Here is a 22,809-nt window from a genome sequence, read left to right as displayed (position 1 = left end):
AGATCTAAGTTGGAAAACAAAGCTGTTAAATGTATTTTCATCGGATACAGTGCTGGTGTGAAAGGATACAAGCTTTGGGATCCTGTGACTAGTAAGATGTTGTATAGTAGAAATGTTATTTTTAGAGAGCTAACATCTTCTCCTATTGTGCTACAATCAGATGAAAAAGAAAAGGAAAAAGATGTTGTTTAGTTGCCTCCTACTCCTGAGAATAATGAACAGAGAGACCATGTTGGGTCTAATGATGAGGAGAACTCTAGTAGCTTTGATAGTTTAGAAGAAGACGAAGAACAACCTCAACCACAACCCTTGAGGAGATCCAAGAGAAAAAGAAAGCAACCAGAAAGGTTTGGTTATTCTATGTTAGATTCCAGTTGTGCTTTTTCTTTGATTACTAACACTGATGAGCCTAGATCTGTGAAAGAGGCTTTGGGCATGGAAGATGTAGGTTCCTGGATTGAGGCTATGGATGATGAGATGGCTTCATTAGAGAAAAAAAAAACTTGGGACCTTGTACCTTTGCCTAAAGCTAGAAAATCTATTGGCTGTAAATGGGTGTTCAAGAAGAAATTTTGTGCAGATGGCAATGTTGAAAGGTACAAAGCTAGATTGGTTGCAAAGGGGTATTCATAGGTAGAGGGAATAGATTATGGTGAAATATTCTCTCCTGTTGCAAAGTTGACATCCATTAGATTTCTGTTATCTCTTGCTGCATAATATGATTTAGAGATAGAACAGATGGATGTGAAGACAACTTTCCTTCATGGTGATTTGGAGGAAGAGATTTATATGTCACAGCCTGAGCACTACATTGTTAAAGGTAAAGAATCCTTAGTGTGCAGATTAAAGAAATCTCTATATGGTTTGAAGCAATCTCCTAGGATGTGGTACCTTAAGTTTGATGCCTTTCTGTTGTCAATTGGATTTGTAAGATTGAAATCAGATCATTGTGTTTATTTTAGAGTTGAAAATGATCGCCTTCTTATTGTTACATTATATGTTGATGATATGTTGTTGTTTGGGAAGGGTAAGGGTATGATTTCTGATTTTAAATCTCAATTGTTAGCACAGTTTTAGATGAAATATCTTGGGGCAGCTAGGTACATCTTGGGTATGGAAATCAATAGAGACAGGTCTAACAGAAAACTTTGGTTGAGTCAGAGTAAGTATGTGAAGTCTATGTTGGATAGGTTCAGCATGGCAAATTGTAGACCACTATGTGTTCCTATTTCTATGGGAACAAAGTTATCTGTAGATGATTGTCAAAAATATCCTAGTGAGGTGGAGGACATGAGTAGAGTACCTTATGCTAGTGCAGTTGGCAGTCTTATGTATGCTATAGTCTATACTAGACTAGGCATTGTGCAAGCAATGGGAGTCCTGAGTCAGTTTATGGCTAATCCTGGAAGGGTACATTGGGATGCAGTTAATTGAGTATTCAGATATTTGAGGGGTACATCAGATTAATCCATATGTTATCATGGTAACTCTTCTAGGTTTCCCTATTTAGTTTGTATTCATGGGTTTTTGGATTTAGATTGGGCAGGTGATATTGACCGCAGGAGATCCACTAGTGCTTATGTGTTCACTATGTTTGGTGGTGCCATCAGTTGGATGAGCAAGTGACAACCTGTGGTTGCTTTGTCCACTACAAAAGTTGAGTACATGGCTGCTACTCATGCTTCTAAGGAAGCAATTTGGCTTAAGAGATTGTGTTCTGATGTTGGTGTTGATGTAGAATAGATTACTATTTGGTGTGATAGTCAGAGCGCTATTTTCCTTGCAAAGAATCCAACTTTCCATGCCAGAACGTAGCACATTGATGTGCAGTTTCACTTTTTGAGAGATATGGTGGAAGATGAAAAGGTAAATTTGGAGAAGGTAGATACTGTGAAGAATGTTATAGATGCATTAACAAAACTAGTGGGCACTGAGAAGTTCAAATGGTGTTCAAAGTCTATGGGCCTTTTAGCCTATAGTGGTTAGTTCTTGTTATGTTCCTATTGCTCTTACAAGGTGTTCAACAAGTGGGAGAATGTTAGGAATAAGGTGTCTCAACCTTGGATAATTCCTATTCTCATTATTTGTTTTGTAAAATGTATTTCTTGCAAATAATGTTGATGTGTCGGCATCTTGAATTGTGTATAAGGAGATCATCACTAAAACGGTTATGATGGATTCCTATGACACATAAGAGCTATGTCAGGAAGATTCAATGATAGGTGAAGACATGTGGCAACTAATAAATTTTAGTACTATACAATCGAGGTAGCCCTAAAGTGAACCGCATGTTATAAGCATTTTTAGGGTTGCAAAGAGGGATGTGAGAAAGTGTATTGTTGGTACTGTGAGTTGCTACTGGTGTCTTCTGTTGTCATTGTTGAGCTTGCATTGCAAGCGTATTGTAACCTTGTGTTGAAGATAATACATTGTGTAGGTTCTAGAGGGGTGGGGTTGTTTTACCAAAAGGTTTTTCCCCATCAGCAAATCTTTGTATTATGTGTTTCTTTCTCTATCTATTTTCTTTATGCTTGGTTGGCTGAAATATTGTTGTTTACATGATATTGAATCTGTAAGTGTAAAATATTTTAATAGGATTTGCACCATACTTCTCTTAAGAGATTAGTGTAGGAAGTTGTTTCTACACCTGAGTTTCCTTACACCATCAATTAGTTTGGATGTTCATTCATCCAATTTTTGAGCTTCTCATACTTGTGGATAGGTGCCTTTGATGGTTTTCCCAAGAGACTTCCTAGGTACTTAGAGGATAAGGTAGTTCTGGTTAAATTATGTCAACAAATTCTTAAAGTGAACACCTTGTGTTCAAACATGAAGAAGATAGATGAGATTTCCTTCCCCATAGTGGTTGGACCCTATTCTTGTGCTTCTAGATCTGATGCTCAAAATCAAGTGAAGAGTTTCAAGAGAGAAATTAAACTGGTTGATTATGAGGTACTCAGGTCTCAATACAATTTGGTGAACTTCATAAGGACCACTTAAAGCTGGGATATGCCTATAGACACATTCTAGATATCAAAGATTACTGGGCTAGGTGTCTTAATGAATACCAGACTTGGGAGAATTTTTGGTCCCGATTAACAATTCATGAAATTAAGCTATATAATAATTTTGTTGATGTTTCTAACCTTGCAAATGATAGCACCTACATGTATCCCTCATCTTATGAGAACATCAAAGGCACTCCTATTGTGTCTACCCCACTTGCAGATCCTATCATAAACAACATGGAGGTCATCATGCATGGAATAATCAAGAGAAAAAAATGAGTAGAGTGGACCTGAGCGAGGAAGGAGAGGTCAAGGAGCACTAGTTCTATGGGTGGAGTATCTTTTGGAGCTACCTAGTCATCTACAATAGCCACTACCACAACTACTACTTCAACTTCTATAGGACCAACTCAATCTATTGGGCAAGGAGGAGACCAACCTCCATACAAAAATGTGCCAATCACTCCTACCTGTGAAGGTGGTTCTCTTCTTGATACTGGAAAATTTGGAGAGAAGGAAGGGGACAGAGAGAATGAGAATGAGAAAGAACAAGAGAAGTCAGTCACTAAGCCTGTCTCCCCTATTCAAGTTATCAATCTAGATGGTGATACAAACCCTATGGATGGTCAAGAAACATCTCAACAAGGGAATACCTTGGCCCTCTTAGTGACTAAATTTGTTTCCTTCCTTGTTGCTTCCCAGAGCAAGAAAAATCCCCTAGTATCGAGGAAGTTGTTTGATGCTAATACACTACAGTCTACCATCAATATCCTCTCTATTGAGTCATGGCTCAAGGAGACCATAGATAGAAATAAGAGAAGATATGAAGAGGGCACTCCATCAAAATATTTGATCACACAAGCCACCTCTTCTCAGCTACCCTCCAAGAAGATGAAGAAGCATAAATAAATTGTATCATTGACCATTGATCCCTCTACTAGCCACATCTTGGTAGAGATTGCAGAGCCACAAAAGGAGAGAAAATTCCATGAGCTTTCCATGAATGACTTCCATATCAGAACACTGGATCTTGATATCCCTGTTCATGACTCCATGGTGAATATATGGAAGTCCACCAATGAGAAGATTGAGGATAGACTAGAAGAGCTAAGAGCATAGAAGGAGGTCCTTAAGGCCTCAAATAGAGAGTTGATGGAATATATCAGATCTACACTTGGGAGCACCTCAACTAGCCAATTCTACCCAAATGTAGAGGAGAACAAAACTATACTTCTAAAGCTACAACAAGAGAGGCAATTCAGGAAGATTGGTTGAACATGGGTAGATCAAATGAAGGCTCAAGGTCCCCCATTAATTGAAAACTTGGGAAATCTTCTGTTGGATATTGATAAGTTAAGGGAAGCCACTTCTAGCCATCAGTTGACCATGAAAAAGGAAACATATAACTTAATAGAAAATATGGCCCTATTGCAAGAGATCATCAACATGAAGGCAAATGTTTCCATCTCTCACAGGATCCTCAAAACAGGAAAATAGCCATTGTTTCATTAGAAATAATCCTTGGAATTCATAGTGGAAAGCTCTAGGAGGCCCACAAATGAGATAAAGGGCATGCATGAACTGGTGCATAAGGTTGTTGAAAAGTTTTTTGAATATCTGAAAGTGCTACATACAGAGTCCTATGTGTGTGCTAATGGAAAACTTGTTGATGCTAAGAGGATGAAGTAAAAGTTTCTAGTGTTTGTTGATGAGCCTACTGATCCACTAAATTTCTAGATGTCAAATATTTAGGAGCTATCATCAATAGACTCGATCATAAGGAGGGCATCAGAGAAGTTCCAATCAAAGATTTCCAGAGTGGATGAGCTCATAGAAATGCATGACTACTAGATGATTTGAGCTGACAATATCATCATCCCAGGTGTCGAGGAGTTGGACAAAGTAGCTAATGCAATGAAAGCTTATAGAGCTAAGATAGTTACTTCTAAGAAGGCATTATTCTCTTACATTCTTCCAGACATCTGTCATTCTCTCTCTCTCTCTCTCTCTCTCTCTCTCTCTCTCTCTCTCTCTCTCTCTCTCTCTCTCTCTCTCTCTCCCCCCCCCCCCTCTCTCCCCTTCTTTTTGTAGCCATTTATGGCATTTTGTTAGTTTGTGTAACGAATAATGATTCAATCATGTCCTATTTTTAGTTAATTTTGTTCAGAGATGCTCTGTGGTACAATCATCTATTATAATTGGCCATTTTGAGAAGGCATATATATGTAACTTTTTGAGAAGTTAATAAGATTGGCAGAAATTACTTTTGGGCAAACCCCTATAGCTGGGACTACTATGTGTGACTTTGAGTCCATTTTTAATTTTTTTGTTCATTTAGTTTCAGTATAGTATGTGGAATGAATGTGCTATTGTTGAAAATTGAATGAATGCAAATGAACTTGGTTTTATTTCCTTTGTTTAGTAGATTTTATGCCTTACTTGCTTCAACATAGGTATCTTTTTGTTCTTTCTGCTATACATTGTAGTTCATGTGTGTAGTGTAGTTCATTGCATGAGAGGGCCAAAAAATGACTAATGGAGTAGCTGAAAGATAGACAATTCAGGTATTGTCAAAATATTAGTTAACTTTATAATCTGAGAATTACCCATTCTGCCATCCTTCCTACTCTCTTGATGTCGTAGTTAGTCATGCATGATTCCATATTTTGCATTTAAATCTAAATAGATTACATTTCATAATTTAGTCCTCATTTCCCCTTACCTAGGTTGTTTAAAGTATTGAGCAATCTAGTATTTTCCTCTTCCACTCTCTAGTTAAAAGCATATCCCCAAAATCCAAAAAACAAAATTCATTACAAATTTGTATTCAAGAGGGAGCTATACCTTTCAATTCAAGGGTCTTTGATAGATTACTACATTGACCCATTCTATTGTTAACTTCTTTGTTCTCCACAAGCCATTGGGAAATTTAAGAGTCGAGGTAAAAAGAAAAAAGATAAGGGAGATAAATTGTTAAACAACATAGAATTATAAGGAAATGATATAATACAACAAACAAAAGAAACTTGAAAAAATAGTTTCTACCAAGGAAGTATATGTCTAGGGGGAGTTTGCATATATTTTTGTACATAATTTTTTTTTCCACTAATGTCAAAGGGGGAGAGTGTTACTCCCATATATAATTGTGTTTCCAATTAGTGTCAAAAAGAGTAAAGAAGAAGTGAATACGTTAGTCAGTGAGCACAGTAACTGAGTCACTATATTGCCCAATCAATAAAGGAGGAGATGAATGCATTTTACAATTATACCTAATCTCATTACTTACCGAGTGTTTCTATATACACCAAGTAGAAGACATCACTGAGAAAGACATAGATCATTGAGTAGGGATATAACTAAGTGAAAACATAAAGATCATAGCGTTTACTGAGTGAAACAAAGGACATCTAAATGTTTGAATTGGCACATAAAGCAACTTGTAATGATGTTACCAAATGGGAAACATGATTCTCACAAATCGAGAAAAATATTTGAAAAGATTTCTTGAAGAATGCGATTTGATTTTATATGATTTCAAGGCAAGAAAAAACCAATGAAAAAGAAAAAAGAAAATGTATGGAACACAATTTATTCTAGATTGTTGATTTTAATCAATGATGTATTTTATAGTTCATAAGCCCTAATTAGGTTAGAGATTGAAGAGGAAATGGAAAACTATAAAAGGACCTATAGTGAACCATTTTAAAGTTTTTGATTAAGTGAGAAAGAGGGGCACTATTGCTACTACTATTGAGAAAATTTTATGACAGAGGGAAGTGTTGAGTATATTACAGGTTAGAGATTCAAACAATGTAAAGAGGAATTGAAGATCAGTCACAGGATGTGATAAGAAGATGAGAAGAAGTGATATCTAATCAAGCAAAGTAAGTTTCTATCATATAGATCATTTGTTACTACTTTCTAATAATTGTAGTGGTTCTAAATCCTTGAACAAGGTAGAATTAACAGTCTTATGTAAACTCTTAACTGAGTGCACACTTAGGATAATATTGTTAAATCCTCAAAGAAGGTAGATCTTAGTAGATATGATTGTATATTCCTAACAGAGTAAGTCACTAGAAGTGACAAAGATATTGTAGCCCTAACAAGACACCCTCTTACTATAGTAGTGATGGATTTTTGGGTATCATCCCCAACGTAGTTTTCCCTCTAACCAAGGGTTTTTGTGTGAACAAATATTTATGTTATGTGTTATGATTTTATGTTTATGGTTTACATGGTTGATACAAATTATATTAGATAGAGCTATTTTATTTGCAAAGTATTGTGGTTATTATTATGATCTTGTACCGAGTTATGAAAAGGATAAGGACATAACTGAATTTGTTTAAGGTCAAAAGTTTTGGAGGCTATTGATTCACCTCCCCCCTCTTAGCATCCTACCTTTCCTAATATTACAAAAATGCATCATTCATAGTTGGGGAGTTAGTGAGTAACCTGAAGCTTTAAAAAAGTTTGGTAGGTTTAAATATCATCATAATTATTGAATACAAAGGTTTTTGAGAGGTTCAATAACTTTATAATTGTTCTTTCCAAATGACAAAGTATGAAAATTAGAGAAAACATTTGACATACTAATAAAGAGGGATGTGGGCGATAAAACACAAAGCTTATTTAGCATGATTGAGAAAGTTAATGATAACACACATTTTATAACATACAAGGTTAAGTATTGATTTATATAAGACTCATTTATTGAACACTTGGGTGGATGCAAATGACTAAATTTATTTAACATACTTGATCAAAGTAAAGGCAAGGATAAGAAAAAAACCAACTTTGGAGACATGCTCATGAATATGTGAAGTGTGAACCAAAAAGTGCAAAAACTAGGGAACAAATATGACTAGTAAGATTAAATTTAATTAAAATGTAAATTATTTCATTTAGGGTTCCAAACAATTAAAGTATTAGGGAATGAATAAAGTTAGAAGGAATAGAACAAGGTATATGACACATAAGTCACATTAGAAAATAAGTAGAGTTTAGTTAGAGATTTTAATAGAGGCTGATAATGGTAATATTTGAGTCACATTTCGGATATAGAGGATTATATGGATCTTTGGATTAATTTAGATTCAAAAATTTATACTTTATCAGTTGTGTTACATAATAATTACAAGAGAAATGACTAGATATTTAAAGCTTCAAGTTTGGATGGAAAAAATGTTTCAATTAATCTCAAATTTAGCTACTTCAATTTTTAGGCTTTGGACCATTACCTTTCTTCTATTAATAATTATTGTAATATATAAATAAAATATAACATTATTAATTAATAAGGCATTATCATCTAAAGGAAAAGATAAATATTTTTTCCCTAATAATACTTTCATCAATCCCTATATATATATATATATGTGTGTGTGTGTGTATGTATGTATGTATGTATGTATATGTATATGTATATGTATATGTTCATATATATATATATATGTGTATATGTGTGTGTGTGTATATATATATATATATGTGTGTGTGTGTGTGTGTGTGTGTGTGTATGTGTGAGTGTGTGTGTGTGTGTGTGTGTGTGTGTGTGTGTGTGTGTGTGTGTGTAGGGTTATATCATGAGGATGAATAAGATTTGCTCATGTTAATTTTTTGATCACTTCAATAGAACATCATAGTTTGATGAGATTATTGTGTTTTAATCTCTTCATTATATTTAATTTAAGAATCCTTAGAATGATCTTAAAAAAATTTATGCTTCGATTTGATATTTTTATCTTCCATCAGAATCATGCATATCTTGCTTGAAATTTTCAAAATCATTATAAAAAAATCCATTTTGTTTATATCCTCCCCATGATTATCATTAATGAAAAAGTTGCAAATAATTTCATTTCATGAGATAACATATTCTAAATGCATATTTTTCACTCATCCAATTATATTTTTACAATGTTAAAAATTCCTAAGCAGTCATTGTGACTACTTTCAATCATCAAACTTTGGTTTTAAGAAAATTCTTTATCAATATTTTAAGCATAGTTTTGAAATCTAATGTCACTACTAATGAATTTACTATAATTTGCTCCAAACACAAATGATACTTGAATTTCATGTCCTACATTCATTTTTTGTTGGCCACTGTTAGTAACTTGATTTAAATGAAGGCACCGCATAGTGGAATCACAACCAAGCCTTATTTTTAAAAAGATTTCTTTGTCATCACCACCTATAGAGAACTTGACAAACCTCAAGCTTTTTGAATTTTCATGATTGAAATACCATATATATTTGTTTGGTACACATTAATTTTCCATGGGACTACTAGTATATCGCATTTGGAAATTTGGCTATTGTAATTTTCTCAAATTCAATACTTCATACAAATTGATTATGGTTTCACCTAATTTCAACATTTTAATATATAAAAATGTCTCATACATGCACATTAATTTAAAGAATTTTTTTTTACGGTGTGATATGCAATATATTTGTAAATAAAATATAAATAGTTTTATTAGAAAATATTTTATCAATCTAATGGGTGGTAAAATTATCATGTGTACAACTCATATTTTATTGGTCATAAATTCTTTTGGTTAGACACACACTTTGGGCTACATAAATTTAATTATTCACCTAATAGGGTTATACATTATCACACAACTCATTTATGCATGCTTTTGTTACACCATGATCATGTATATATTTCAATCATTTTGTACTTGTGCTCCAGTGAAGGATGAAATGTGCCCACACATATTCTTTGTCACGTCTCAATCACTAACATAATGTAAAATCAATCTTGCAACTAGTTTAAGATGTTCATACTATACTCCAAACAATTCAAAATGCATTGTTACATGACGTACTTAACTAAATTTTAATTTAATAATGTTGAAAATATAAACCTATTAATCATGTGACCTCAGACAATAACTATTAGTGTCACAATTTATTCTAGCATTTTAAAAATCTCAAGTTGGAATTGATAGAAAATATTCGTAATGCACTAATGTTATTTTTGGGACCTATAGTATGTTATGCAACATAGCCATAATGGAGAGATATAAACATGTTTTCAACACATGCACAAGTTCTTCACACATGAATTCATCGTATAGACTAAACTAATAAACTCTTGAAGGAAATCTCCCACTACAATTATTGTATAGGAGATTGAATTCTGAATACAGCCCCATTTTAGTATCCATCTCTTTGTAAGGAATTCTACCATTCTATATTGTACTTGATCATCATAATGGATGGTTTTTTCCTTATCAAAAAAATTATTAAGCAAGCCTTAAAAGGATTGTTTTTCCATTGCTTCAATTATTTTATGAATCTTTAAAATGTAGTGAAATGACTACTATATGTTGGGTATGTCTTTTGTTGATGTGCCATGCCATGCCAATTCATTACGACGCACACAACTCAAATCTTTGTGTCCAATTTGTATCTATGGATAATATTTTTGGTTCATACATTATCACACACAATTCAAATTTATTACTATGATTTGTATCTACAGATAGTACATTTGATTCAATTCATCGTGACAAACACAATTTTAATCTTCATATAGAATTCATTTTCTGCAAATCATACATTAATTCAACCCAACTTATAATCAAATGACAATAACTTGATTTTCATTAGTATACTTTCAACACATCCAAAAATAAATAACCCTAAATTATTATTTAAAATATTGTGTTTGAAATAATAAAAGTAGCTAAATATTTTTATTTTCTAATTTTCAATTTCCCAAGCACTATAATCTCTAACAACTTCCAACTAGTGCTTGTACCCCGGTAGGGTCCAAGGGTACAGCCGATAGGCATTGCTATTGTAATGTGGAGTGGAGTGGAGGTGGCATCAGAGCATTAGTTTAACCCATGAAGAGTTTGACAATAAATATTGTATAATAAATTGTTACAAGTTGAAATTTGTGGTACATAAAGGACCATCAAGTAGAGTCGGAGAATTAGAAGTTTGACCATCAAGGGCATGAATAGAGCACAGATTATAAAAGAATCCATGTATAAAGTAACATCAGTAAAGAATATAACAGAAATTAAAGAATATACCAAAAATTAACTGGCATGCAAGTATTCTTGTATTAATGTCCACATAAATTTGTTAAGAACATGTAGTAGTAATGGTCTTTCAAGCCCCTGCTGTAATTTGCAAACTTATAAATCGATGTAAATTTTATAGATTTTCATTAACAGAATTTTTGCCCGAGCATTTTTAGAATAATTATTTAGATTGGGTTTTCAAGTGTCCACAATAGTGCCTTGCAAATATTTGAAAGTTGTGGTAGATAATGGCAACTGCAATAGTAATGATCAAGTTGTCCCCAAAGATCAACCAATGGTTTTTGTCGATAATGGCAACTGCAATAGTAATGATCAAGTTTTCCCCAAAGATCAACCAATGGTTTTCGTCTAAAATGTTCACACAAAGATACATTGCTAAATCCAAAGGTACTCTTTTTTAAAAGAAATTAGAATATATTGAACCGGAGAGATAATTGTTGAAGTGCAAATGCATAATTATGATAACATTTTGACTGACATTAGGAAATCTAGCTAACATTTTTTTAGATATTTTGTATCATATTTGGAGGTAGGGGATGGGAGTCATGAACAAATGAATGAATGACAAGATTTCAGTATCTACAAGAGCAAACAACAAAGAAAATCAATACCTTTGTCCATAAAAAAAATGAACAAATAAAACATTCATAATGACATATAACATGGCAAAATAAAGAAATCTCAGATAGTAAACTTCATCAAAATCCTCATATTCCAAATAATGTTTGAACAACTAATATTCAATTATAATATTTGCAAAACTTGTAGTTGTCAGTTTTTCTTCAAAATTCCTAATCTTCATAAGTTGTGTTCAATTTCCACAAAAGCTTTTTGCTCTTTCAAAATGTCACAAAAACACATAACTCTACTGCAATTTCCAAAAATATGAATCTTGAAATTCTTTGAGGCTTTTTGCAAGCTTGTCCTTGAAGGTTTGTATCCACTCATCATCAGCTTCTTTCTCCAATCTGTTCGCTTTGATTTGACCTTCAGACTCACATGCTATCATTTCAATTTCAAAATTAGAGACATATGCTTTCATTTCATTTTCAGAATCAGAGATATATTTAATAGCTGCATCATTATTTTCTCCTATTTCATGTTTATCACCGTAGTCTTTATCCCTCCCACTTACTTTTATTTGATCTTCAAATTCATGAAAAATATCAAGAAAAAAGCTTTTGTACTTATAAAAACACCTTAGAAAAGTTGGAAAACACAACCCCAATAAACTGTAAAAGTCTCTTAATTGAAGTTTAACTTGATTACTTCAAATAATGCTAGCAAACTCAAAAAACACGGTAGGAACTTTAGGACCACACAAATTTTTACATGCCTAAAAATTCCAACTATTATGATACACAAAATGTTAGGAAAACCATAATTATAAAACATAATCCGTGTTAGAGTAGTTAGCATTTGGGGAGTAGTTTTCAGCGGCATGTAAGTTAGATTAGATGAGTGTAGCCTATCGTATTGTCTGAAAGTTTGGAAGTTATCAAATAGAAGGAGGAAAGTTGTCTTCTGCGGGCAAATTGTGGTACGCTAAAAGAAGAGGAAGTGCATGTTTTCGTTTGCGCTATTCATACCTGGAGTTTATACTGCAAATGCTGGCATTTCCCCCACGAGGCATGTGTCATGAGAACGCTTCCACACTTGACATATGCAGGAATAGGTACACCTTTCATTTGCTATTACTATTCACTGTTGTAGTCTCATTTGGAAAAGGCAGCGTGACAGAAAGGTAGTGATTCTTCACCTTCATAAAATACATGCTCATCCATGTCTTGCCATCCTCCTCTCTCTCTTTCAAAGCCATGCCGGTCTGTAGGGTTATTTGGCGAGCAAGCTCAGATTTGAGTCTGTTGATGGAGGGATTCTAAGACACCGTGAGCCAAGTAAGTACACCATCCTGGAAATGATTTTTTACCTCCTTGCTATTGAATACTATCTTGACAAGTAGGGTCTTTCGAGAGCCTCCCATGCCCACAATGCCAATACGGCTGAAAAGACTGTTCACTTCATCTTTCACCATTAATTTAACTAGACTAACAAATGCCCTCTCTTGCCTCAATCAAAAGCATGGCCCAATTATTGCAATCCACCAGACAAAAAATCTCCATGATAATGGGAGGTCATGGTTGATCAATGGAAACTTTGTATTTGGGTTATAATAACCAGTAAACCAATTACTTACGTAACTTGACTAGCTTAAACATATATCAAACCAAATCAAAAGAACGATCCAATTAACGCATTCTAAAACCAAATCAAAAAACATTTCTCAATTACTATATTCCAATGGACAACACAAAACTCCACCATAATGGGCTCTTAAGATTGATCAATGAAAATTTTGTATCTAATTCCCTATAGAACATGGAATCGCATAATGGCCTTTTACCTAAATCGCTGAGAAGAATTCCAAGCATTGTTGTCCACGTCTTGTACTATCGTCCTAGTTCCTGTAAGAGGTAACAAAATACGATCTAAGAAAGGGTTATTTAGAAGCACCAAGCATGTAAATAGAACAGAAAGAAAGCAGCGGATGAAGAATACCTGTTGAACCCGTAGCATAGGAGTGATCGCTTAAGCAAACCCCTTAGCAGCCGAATTTATAAAAAACCTAAGCGGCCAAACTGCGATGGTTGGAGCTAGGGTGATGCGATGAAGTGGCTCTCCCATACTAATTCGGCAGGTGGCCTGGTGAAATCCCACTCCTTATCTGCATAGCCCGAGGACTCGTGGCTTGGGGATCCGACGGTGAAGCATCTCGCTATCCAGAAGGCTGCTACAGTGAGTTATGAGTTGTGTTTATCTCATTATCGAAGGACAGGGTGCCACTGTGGCATTATTCCTCTGCAACATGGCTATTCACCTCAGGTAATAGATGGCAAAAAAAGTATCGACAACCACCAAGTTTTTGACAACCACATTATTAGCTACAAGCAGCAGCGTGATAACATTTCGGTGGGCTATCCCCCAGGTGAAAGCTTATCGGCTAATTAATTAGATGACAAATATGTTGGAAATTAAACGTCAACGCCTGCAAGTTGTCCTCGAGCCCCACACCCATCTACCCTGTCAGCACCGCAGGCATCCATGGTCGGCAAGCATTTAATTTTGGCAGGTGAGATTTTGAATTTGAACGTTGAGAGGGAAAATGGAATGTGACAAAAGGAATGTTTCTACATTCATTCATTTAGTAGAGTTTGCAGATTCAGACAGACAAAGAGATAGATAGAGCAGAGAAGATCAACATATCAGTCGTTGGAAGAAGAAGAAGGAAGTTTGTTTTGTTTCGTGCCTACAGTTGCACGTGATTGATTGCTGGTTACCTTGTAAGTTTGTTATTGTTTGGTTTTGTCCTGTTGAAGCAATGATTGCTCGAGGCACCATTGTATGCAGCCATTAGAGTTGCATGTTTAAAAGTTCATTGAAGTTTGAAGTATTATCAATTTAGGGTTATTTTAGGGTTTTCTGACCAGTTGAAGCCGAATGCTCTCAGATTTTGTAATAGTTTAGTGAAAGATTGAATAGCAAGCAAGCAAGCATACTTGAATCTATTGATCTTTGCTTCTATGTTGCATTTGAGAAATTTGTTTGAAAGCTTAAAGCTTTGGCTCTCTGGTTTTAATGGTAAAAGCATTCATGTTGAAATCTCTTAAGTTATAATTTTTCAGTTGGAGCCGAGCATACTCGACATCTATTGCTACTGAGCTCCTCTTTGTGCCGAGTTCACTCGGTACCTATTGCTTGTCACTCGGCACCATCAAGTGTTGAGCAAGTGCCGAGTAAATCTGGCACTTGGCACCTTCCTGTGCCGAGCACTTTTCTTCAAGTGTCGAGCAACCTACCACTCGACACCATCAAGTGCCAAGTAAAACTGGCACTCGACACCTTCATGTGCCGAGCAACTTTTAAGTGCCGGGCAAAGTTTTTAAGGTTAGGGTTGTGAGTTGAAGTTTAAATTTTTACATTAATATTTCTCACATGGTATCAGAGCTTTGAGGCCCCACATCCACAGTGAGTTAGGGCATTTGTTTTCTTGGGTTATTTGACATGGCAGGAGATATAGGAAAGATATGGCAGCAGCCACCATCATTTAATGGACATAATTATGATACATTTGCAAAGAAGATGAAGACCATTATGGTTGCAAATGATTTGTGGGAGTTTGTGGTCAATGGATTCAATGATGTGACTGATCCAACTCAGTATGTTGCTCTCACAAATGCACAGAAGACTTATTTGACGGAGTCAAGGAGGAAAGATGCAAAGGCATTAAGTCTTATTGAAGCAGCAATGATAGAGTCTATATTCCCAAAGATTGCAGCAACAAATTATGCAAAGGAAGCATGGGATATCCTTGAGGAAAACTTCAAGGGGACTGATAAATTCCATACAGTAAAGCTACAGAATATAAGGAGGGAATTTGAGAACCCTCAGATGAAGGAGAATGAATTAGTTGCAGACTTCAGTTCAAGAACCTCCAATGTAATTAACCAACTGAAGTCAAATGGAGAAGACTATCAAGAGCAAAGGATAGTGGAAAAGATATTAAGGATTTTACCTCATAAATATGACCACTTGGTCATGACAATAGAAGAGGCAAAAGACCTCACTATTTTGACAATGGATGAGTTGATGGGTTCTCTTCAAACCCATGAGTATAGGATCAATAGATCCACATCTTCTACTTCTCAAGAGCAAGCATTCAAGGCTCAGTCAAATCCAAGAGGAAGGGGGAGAGGAAGAAATGGCTTAGGTAGGAACTCCAGAGGTAGAGGCCGAGGTAATGGAGGACAAAAGAATGCTGCAGCAGAAAGCTCAGGAAGAGCAGATGGAGCAAGTAGCTCAAAAAATACTTCAAGAGGAGGTAAGAAAAACTACAAATCAAATAAGAGTAATGTAGAATGCTACTACTGTCATAAATATGGGCATTATGCAAATGAATACTGGAAGAAGCAGAATGATCAGTCAGGACAAGCAAATGTGGCTGATGTGAACATGGGAAGTGGACCCAATGCTATTGCCTTCATCATGTGTAATGTTGGTGAAGAAGGAAGCCCTGAGGTTTGGTACCTCGACAGTGGATGTAGCAACCACATGAGTGGTAATGAAACCTTGTTTTCATTCATTGACAAGAGTTTCAAATCAGAGATTAAAATGGGTAACAATGGAACCCTACTAGTTGTGGGCAAAGGATCTATTATGGTTTGCACCAAGAAAGGTGAGAAAAGGGAAATACAAAATGTGTATTTTGCCCCTGGTATGAAGCACAATTTGATGAGCATTGGTTAGCTCATTCAAAATGGATACAAAGTGCTGATGGAGAATGACATGTGTGTCATTCAAGAAAAGGATGGGAGCAAGAACCTACTTGCAGCAGTTCAAATGACAAAGAACAGAATGTTTCCCTTGAGGATTGAGACATGTTTCTCATCTCAAGTTAGTGCTGCACCTCCCACACAATCAGCTCTAAGGAGTGCGATTGAAGACCCCTCACAGCTATGGCACCTCAAGTATGGTCATCTTGGCTATGCTGGTTTAAATTTACTGTCAAATAAAAGAATGGTAGAAGGTTTGCCATGAATAGAAAATTCATGTGACAAGTGTGAGGCTTGTATTTTGGGTAAGCAACATAGGCTTCCCTTTAATTCTAGAAATTCTAGGAGGGCTAGATATCCATTAGAATTAGTGCATACTGATCTAGTTGGTCCTATGCAAGTTACTTCCATTAGGGGGAGTACTTATTTCATGACATTCATTGATGATTTCAGTCGTAGGACATGGGTGTATTTCTTAAAGAATAAATCTGAAACATTTGATAAATTTGTAGAATTTAAAGCCCAGGATGAAAGAGAATGTGGACATTATATCAAGGTCGTAATATCAGATAGAGGAGGGGATTATACCTCCAATTCTTTTATAAACTTTTACAAGAAACATGGCATAAAGAAAGAGCTCACAACTAGCTATACACCACAGCAGAATGGAGTGGCTGAAAGAAAGAACAAGACCATTGTTGAAATGGCAAGGAGCATGATGAAAGAAAAAGGTCTCCCAACTGAATTTTGGGGAGAGGCTGTGGCAACAACAGTTTACCTAATTAATAGGTGTCCTACAAAGGCAGTCCATGACAGAATTCCAATGGAAGCTTGGTCACGAATAAGATGGACAGTTGAACACTTAAGGGTGTTTGGATGTGTAGCATATGCACATGTGCCTAAAGAGCAAAGGAAAAAATTTGATGATAAAGGTGTGAAATGCATTTTCACAGGGTACATCCTAGAATCAAAGACATAAAAATTGTATGACCCATTAAACAACAAGATGATGCTTTCAAGAGATGTGGAATTTTTTGAAAATCAGTCTTGGTATGGTTCAATTGATGAGTCACCAAGCACTTCTAGTAAACTGCCAATTATGAGTGAAGAAGATGCTGATGAACAGCAAGAAGAAGGAGAAAATAGAAGAAAAGGCAAGCAGGTTCAGTCATTGCCGAGCTCCTCTAGGCATGACCAAGTGTCAGTGTCGAGCACTAGTGAAGACTGAGCTAGTCGACAATGTGGCAGCAATGAAGATTCTAATCCCACACTCTCCTCCCTATTACCAAGAAAGACCAAGAGTCTTAAGGAGTTATACCAAGATGAAAGGTATGAAGATTATGATGAGAGTGTTAATTTTGCATTATTTTCTCATAGTGATCCAATATATTTTGAAGAAGCTATTAAGGAGAAGAAATGGTGTAAGGCCATGGATTAGGAAATAGATGTCATAGAAAGGAATGAGACATTGGAGCTAACTGAATTGCCTCCCAAAAAGCAAATGATTGGAGTGAAATGGGTCTATAAGACTAAATGCAATGCTGAAGGCAAGATTGATAGGCATAAGGCAAGGCTGGTAGTCAAGGGCTACAAACAACAGTATGGAAGAGACTATGATGAGACCTATGCCCCAGTTGCAAGAATGGAAACCGTGCGTGCTATCATAGCAATTGCATCTCAGCACAAGTGGAAGGTATTTCAAATGGATGTGAAATCCACCTTCCTTAATGGTGTATTGAAAGAAGAAGTGTATGTGGAGCAGCCACCTAGTTATGAAGTTGCAGGTGAAGAACATAAAGTATATAGATTGAAGAGAGCTCTTTATGGGCTCAAGCAAGCTCCAAGGGCATGGTATAGTAAGATTGACTCATATTTGATGAGCAATGGCTTTAGCAAAAGCAATGGTGAGCCCACTCTTTACATCAAGGCAACAGATGGTAATGTATTGATTGTTGTCTTGTATGTAGATGACTTGATTTTTACTAGTAATGATAAGGCTCAAATTGGTGAGTTCAAAGAGACCATGAAAAGTGAATTTGAAATGATAGACTTAGGTCTCTTAAAATACTTTCTAGGCATAGAAGTAAAACAAATGCATGATGGTATTTTCATCTCTCAAGAACAATATGCAGGGCAGATCTTAGAGAGATTTAAAATGCAAAATAGTAAGGCAGCCCCCACACCAATAGTAGTAGGTTTGAAGTTGAGCAAGGAAGACTCTAGCAAGAGAGTGGATCCAACACTATACAAGAGTATGGTTGGAAGTTTAATGTATTTAACCGCAACTCGGCCAGACCTAATGCATGCAGTAAGTTTGATTTTCAGATTTATGGAAACACCAAGGGATTCCCATTGGCAAGCAGGAAAGAGGATCCTAATGTATGTGAAAGGTACCAAGGGATTTGGAATTTTATATACTGCAAATGATGAATTCAAGTTGGTAGGTTATACTGATAGTGATTGGGCTGGAAGTTTAGATGATAGGAAGAGCACTTTCGGATACATGTTTCATATGGGATCGGGTGCAATTTCATGGGCATCCAAGAAGCAACCTATTGTTGCTCAATCTACAGTAGAGGCTAAATACATTGCAGCAAATGCAGCAACATGTCAAGCGATTTGGCTAAGGAGGATCTTGATAGATTTGAATGAAAGGCAAGAGGATGGAACCACAATTTATTGTGACAACATCTCATCAATTGCATTGTCCAAGAATCCATTCTTCCATGGGAGAAGCAAACATATAGAGATCATATATCACTTCGTGATGTGAATATCAGGATTTAACTGTGTGATCTTTGAGTCAAACTTGATGACCCATGTTTCATGAGTAGTGATTCAACATGAATCCATCTCTCATGAGAATAAATGGAACACTTAGCACTCATTGGATCTAGGTGATTCTCACAAGGGTGAAGCACCGGGACTTCCCGGGAGGTCACCCATCCCAGTACTACTCCAGCCTGAGCGCGCTTAACTACGGAGTTTCCTCCACAGTTAAACCCAAATCTTGCAACCCCATTTGCAAAACCTTCACCAAGTGTTGTGCCTTATGAACCATTCATTAGAAAGCCCCTTAAGCTCATCAATTGATAAGTAGGAGATGATTTCCACAGCTAGTCAAATTGTGATGTGAATATCAGGATTTAACTGTGTGATCTTTGAGTCAAACTTGATGACCCATGTTTCATGAGTAGTGATTCAACATGAATCCATCTCTCATGAGAATAAATGGAACACTTAGCACTCATTGGATCTAGGTGATGCTCACAAGGGTGAAGCACCGGGACTTCTCGGGAGGTCACCCATCCCAGTACTACTCCAGCCTGAGCGCGCTTAACTACGGAGTTTCCTCCACAGTTAAACCCAAAGCTTGCAACCCCATTTGCAAAACCTTCACCAAGTGTTGTGCCTTATGAACCATTCATTAGAAAGCCCCTTAAGCTCATCAATTGATAAGTAGGAGATGATTTCCACAGCTAGTCAAATTGTGATGTGAATATCAGGATTTAACTGTGTGATCTTTGAGTCAAACTTGATGACCCATGTTTCATGAGTAGTGATTCAACATGAATCCATCTCTCATGAGAATAAATGGAACACTTAGCACTCATTGGATCTAGGTGATGCTCATAGGGGTGAAGCACCGAGACTTCCCGGGAGGTCACCCATCCCAGTACTACTCCAGCCTGAGCGCGCTTAACTACGGAGTTTCCTCCACAGTTAAACCCAAAGCTTGCAACCCCATTTGCAAAACCTTCACCAAGTGTTGTGCGTTATGAACCATTCATTAGAAAGCCCCTTAAGCTCATCAATTGATAAGTAGGAGATGATTTCCACAGCTAGTCAAATTGTGATGTGAATATCAGGATTTAACTGTGTGATCTTTGAGTCAAACTTGATGACCCATGTTTCATGAGTAGTGATTCAACATGAATCCATCTCTCATGAGAATAAATGGAACACTTAGCACTCATTGGATCTAGGTGATGCTCACAGGGGTGAAGCACCGGGACTTCCTGGGAGGTCACCCATCCCAGTACTACTCCAGCCTGAGCGCGCTTAACTACGGAATTTCCTCCACAGTTAAACCCAAAGCTTGCAACCCCGTTTGCAAAACCTTCACCAAGTGTTGTGCCTTATGAACCATTCATTAGAAAGCCCCTTAAGCTCATCAATTGATAAGTAGGAGATGATTTCCACAGCTAGTCAAATTGTGATGTGAATATCAGGATTTAACTGTGTGATCTTTGAGTCAAACTTGATGACCCATGTTTCATGAGTAGTGATTCAACATGAATCCATCTCTCATGAGAATAAATGGAACACTTAGCACTCATTGGATCTAGGTGATGCTCATAGGGGTGAAGCACCGGGACTTCCCGGGAGGTCACCCATCCCAGTACTACTCCAGCCTGAGCGCGCTTAACTACGGAGTTTCCTCCACAGTTAAACCCAATCACTTCATCAGAGAGTTGGTGGAGGATGGGGATATCAAAATGAATTTTTGCAAGTCTGAGCAGCAGCTAGCAGACATTTTCACAAAGCCATTCGGCATTGGATCTTTTGTACACCTAAGAGAGTGTCTTGGTGTAGTTGATGTGGATCAACTGTGATCCTTCTTTTTTTTGGCTCGAGACAAAGGGGGAGTGTTGGAAATTAAATGTCAATGCCTGTAGGTTGTCCTCGAGCCCCACACCCATCTACCCTGTTAGCACCACAGGCATCCATGGTCGGCAGGCATTTAATTTTGGTAGGTGAGATTTTGAATTTGAACGTTGAGAGGGAAAATGGAATGTGACAAAAGGAATGTTTTTACATTCATTCATTTAGTAGAGTTTGCAGATTCAGATAGATAGAGAGCCAGATAGAGCAGAGAAGATCAGCAAATCAGTCGTTGGAAGAAGAAGAAGGAAGTTTGTTTTGTTTCGTGCCTGCAGTTACACGTGATTGATTGCTGGTTACCTTGTAAGTTTGTTATTGTTTGGTTTTGTCCTATTGAAGCAGTGATTGCTCCAGGCACCATTGTATGCAGCCATTAGAGTTGCAGGTTTAAAAGTTCATTGAAGTTTGAAGTATTATCAGTTTAGGGTTATTTTAGGGTTTTCTGGTTGAAGCTGAATGCTCCCAGATTTTGTAATAGTTTAGTGAAAGATTGAATAGCAAGCAAGCAAGCATACTTGAATATATTGATCTTCCCTTCTATGTTGCATTTGAGAAATTTGTTTGAAAGCTTAAAGCTTTGGCTCTCTAGTTTTAATGGTGAAAGCATTCACGTTGAAATCTCTTAAGTTATAATTTCTCAGTTGGAGCCGAGCATACTCGGCATCTATTGCTATCGAGCTCCTCTTTGTGTCGAGTTCACTCGGCACCATCAAGTGCCGAGCAAGTGCTGAGTAAATCTGGCACTCAGCACCTTCCTGTGCCAAGAACTTTTCTTCAAGTACTGAGCAACTTGCCACTCGGCACCATCAAGTGTCACGTAAAACTAGCACTCGACACCTTCATGTGCTGAGAAACTTTTAAGTGCTAGGAAAAGTTTTTAAGGTTAGGGTTGTGAGTTGAAATTTAAATTTAAATTAATATTTCTCACAAAATACACGGATCATATAATTGTTTCCTCATCCTCCTGCAATATTTGGAAACTACGAAGATCTCTCCAATGGTGTGAGACCACTTTCGAGATTCATTTGTTTATACCGCATGCAATAGCAGGAGGCTGAGAATGCAAACACATGTATAAATACTAAAGGAAGGCACTTACCAAATCATACCTTTCCCGACCTTTTGGCTAAGATCAAGTGTAGTATCTGTTCTTATCAGTTTAATATCTGATACGTGGTTCAATGATCCACAAGATATGAATTTAATTTCTTTAGGCTAAGATCAAGTGTAGTATCTATTCTTATCAGTTTAATATCTGATACGTGGTTCAATGAACCGCAAGATATTAAATTAATTTCTTCAGGGGGAAGGATCGACAGATGGCTTGTTATCAGATTCTTCAAGAGTTGCCTCTGCATTGCACAACAGTAGAAGCCTAGCGCACCATACCCCCAATTCAATTCATAAACAATTATAGTTTCATATATGCCAAATTCAATTCATAAACAACTATAGTTTCATTTTGTGTGTTTTTAGGCTTTTGCCTGATTGGCAATTTATTTTATGCCTGATGGTTGCTTAAATTTGGAGGATATGACTATGGCCTTGGAGTTTTCTCTCATCATCTTCATAACTATGCTAGCATTGACAAGCATAGTCCAAAGAAGCATTTTACTTCAATGGGTACCTTACGCATAGTCCCAAGTTGAAGCTTTCCATCAATCTTCTTGAATTTTAAAAAAAATCAGAATTTCTACATTCTATACGCATTTCCCTTCAACATGTCAGGTTTGT

At 36.4% G+C, this 22,809-nt stretch overlaps 1 non-coding gene across 1 annotated transcript; it reads left to right on the top strand.

The window, feature by feature from the left end:
• The first annotated feature begins 22,276 nt into the window (after positions 1 to 22,276).
• Positions 22,277 to 22,464, top strand: LOC149576536 (U2 spliceosomal RNA). The gene has a single exon (XR_016357434.1). It is a non-coding gene; the product is annotated as a U2 spliceosomal RNA (small nuclear RNA).
• The last annotated feature ends 345 nt before the right edge of the window (positions 22,465 to 22,809 follow it).

Source organism: Cupressus sempervirens, chromosome 1 (assembly GCF_028749045.1).
Source record: "Cupressus sempervirens isolate cs-2001-9-10 chromosome 1, ASM2874904v1, whole genome shotgun sequence".
In the NCBI taxonomy this organism is placed as follows: domain Eukaryota; kingdom Viridiplantae; phylum Streptophyta; class Pinopsida; order Cupressales; family Cupressaceae; genus Cupressus; species Cupressus sempervirens.
Note: the sequence above shows the minus strand (reverse complement) of the source record. Positions and strands in the feature narration are given on the sequence as shown.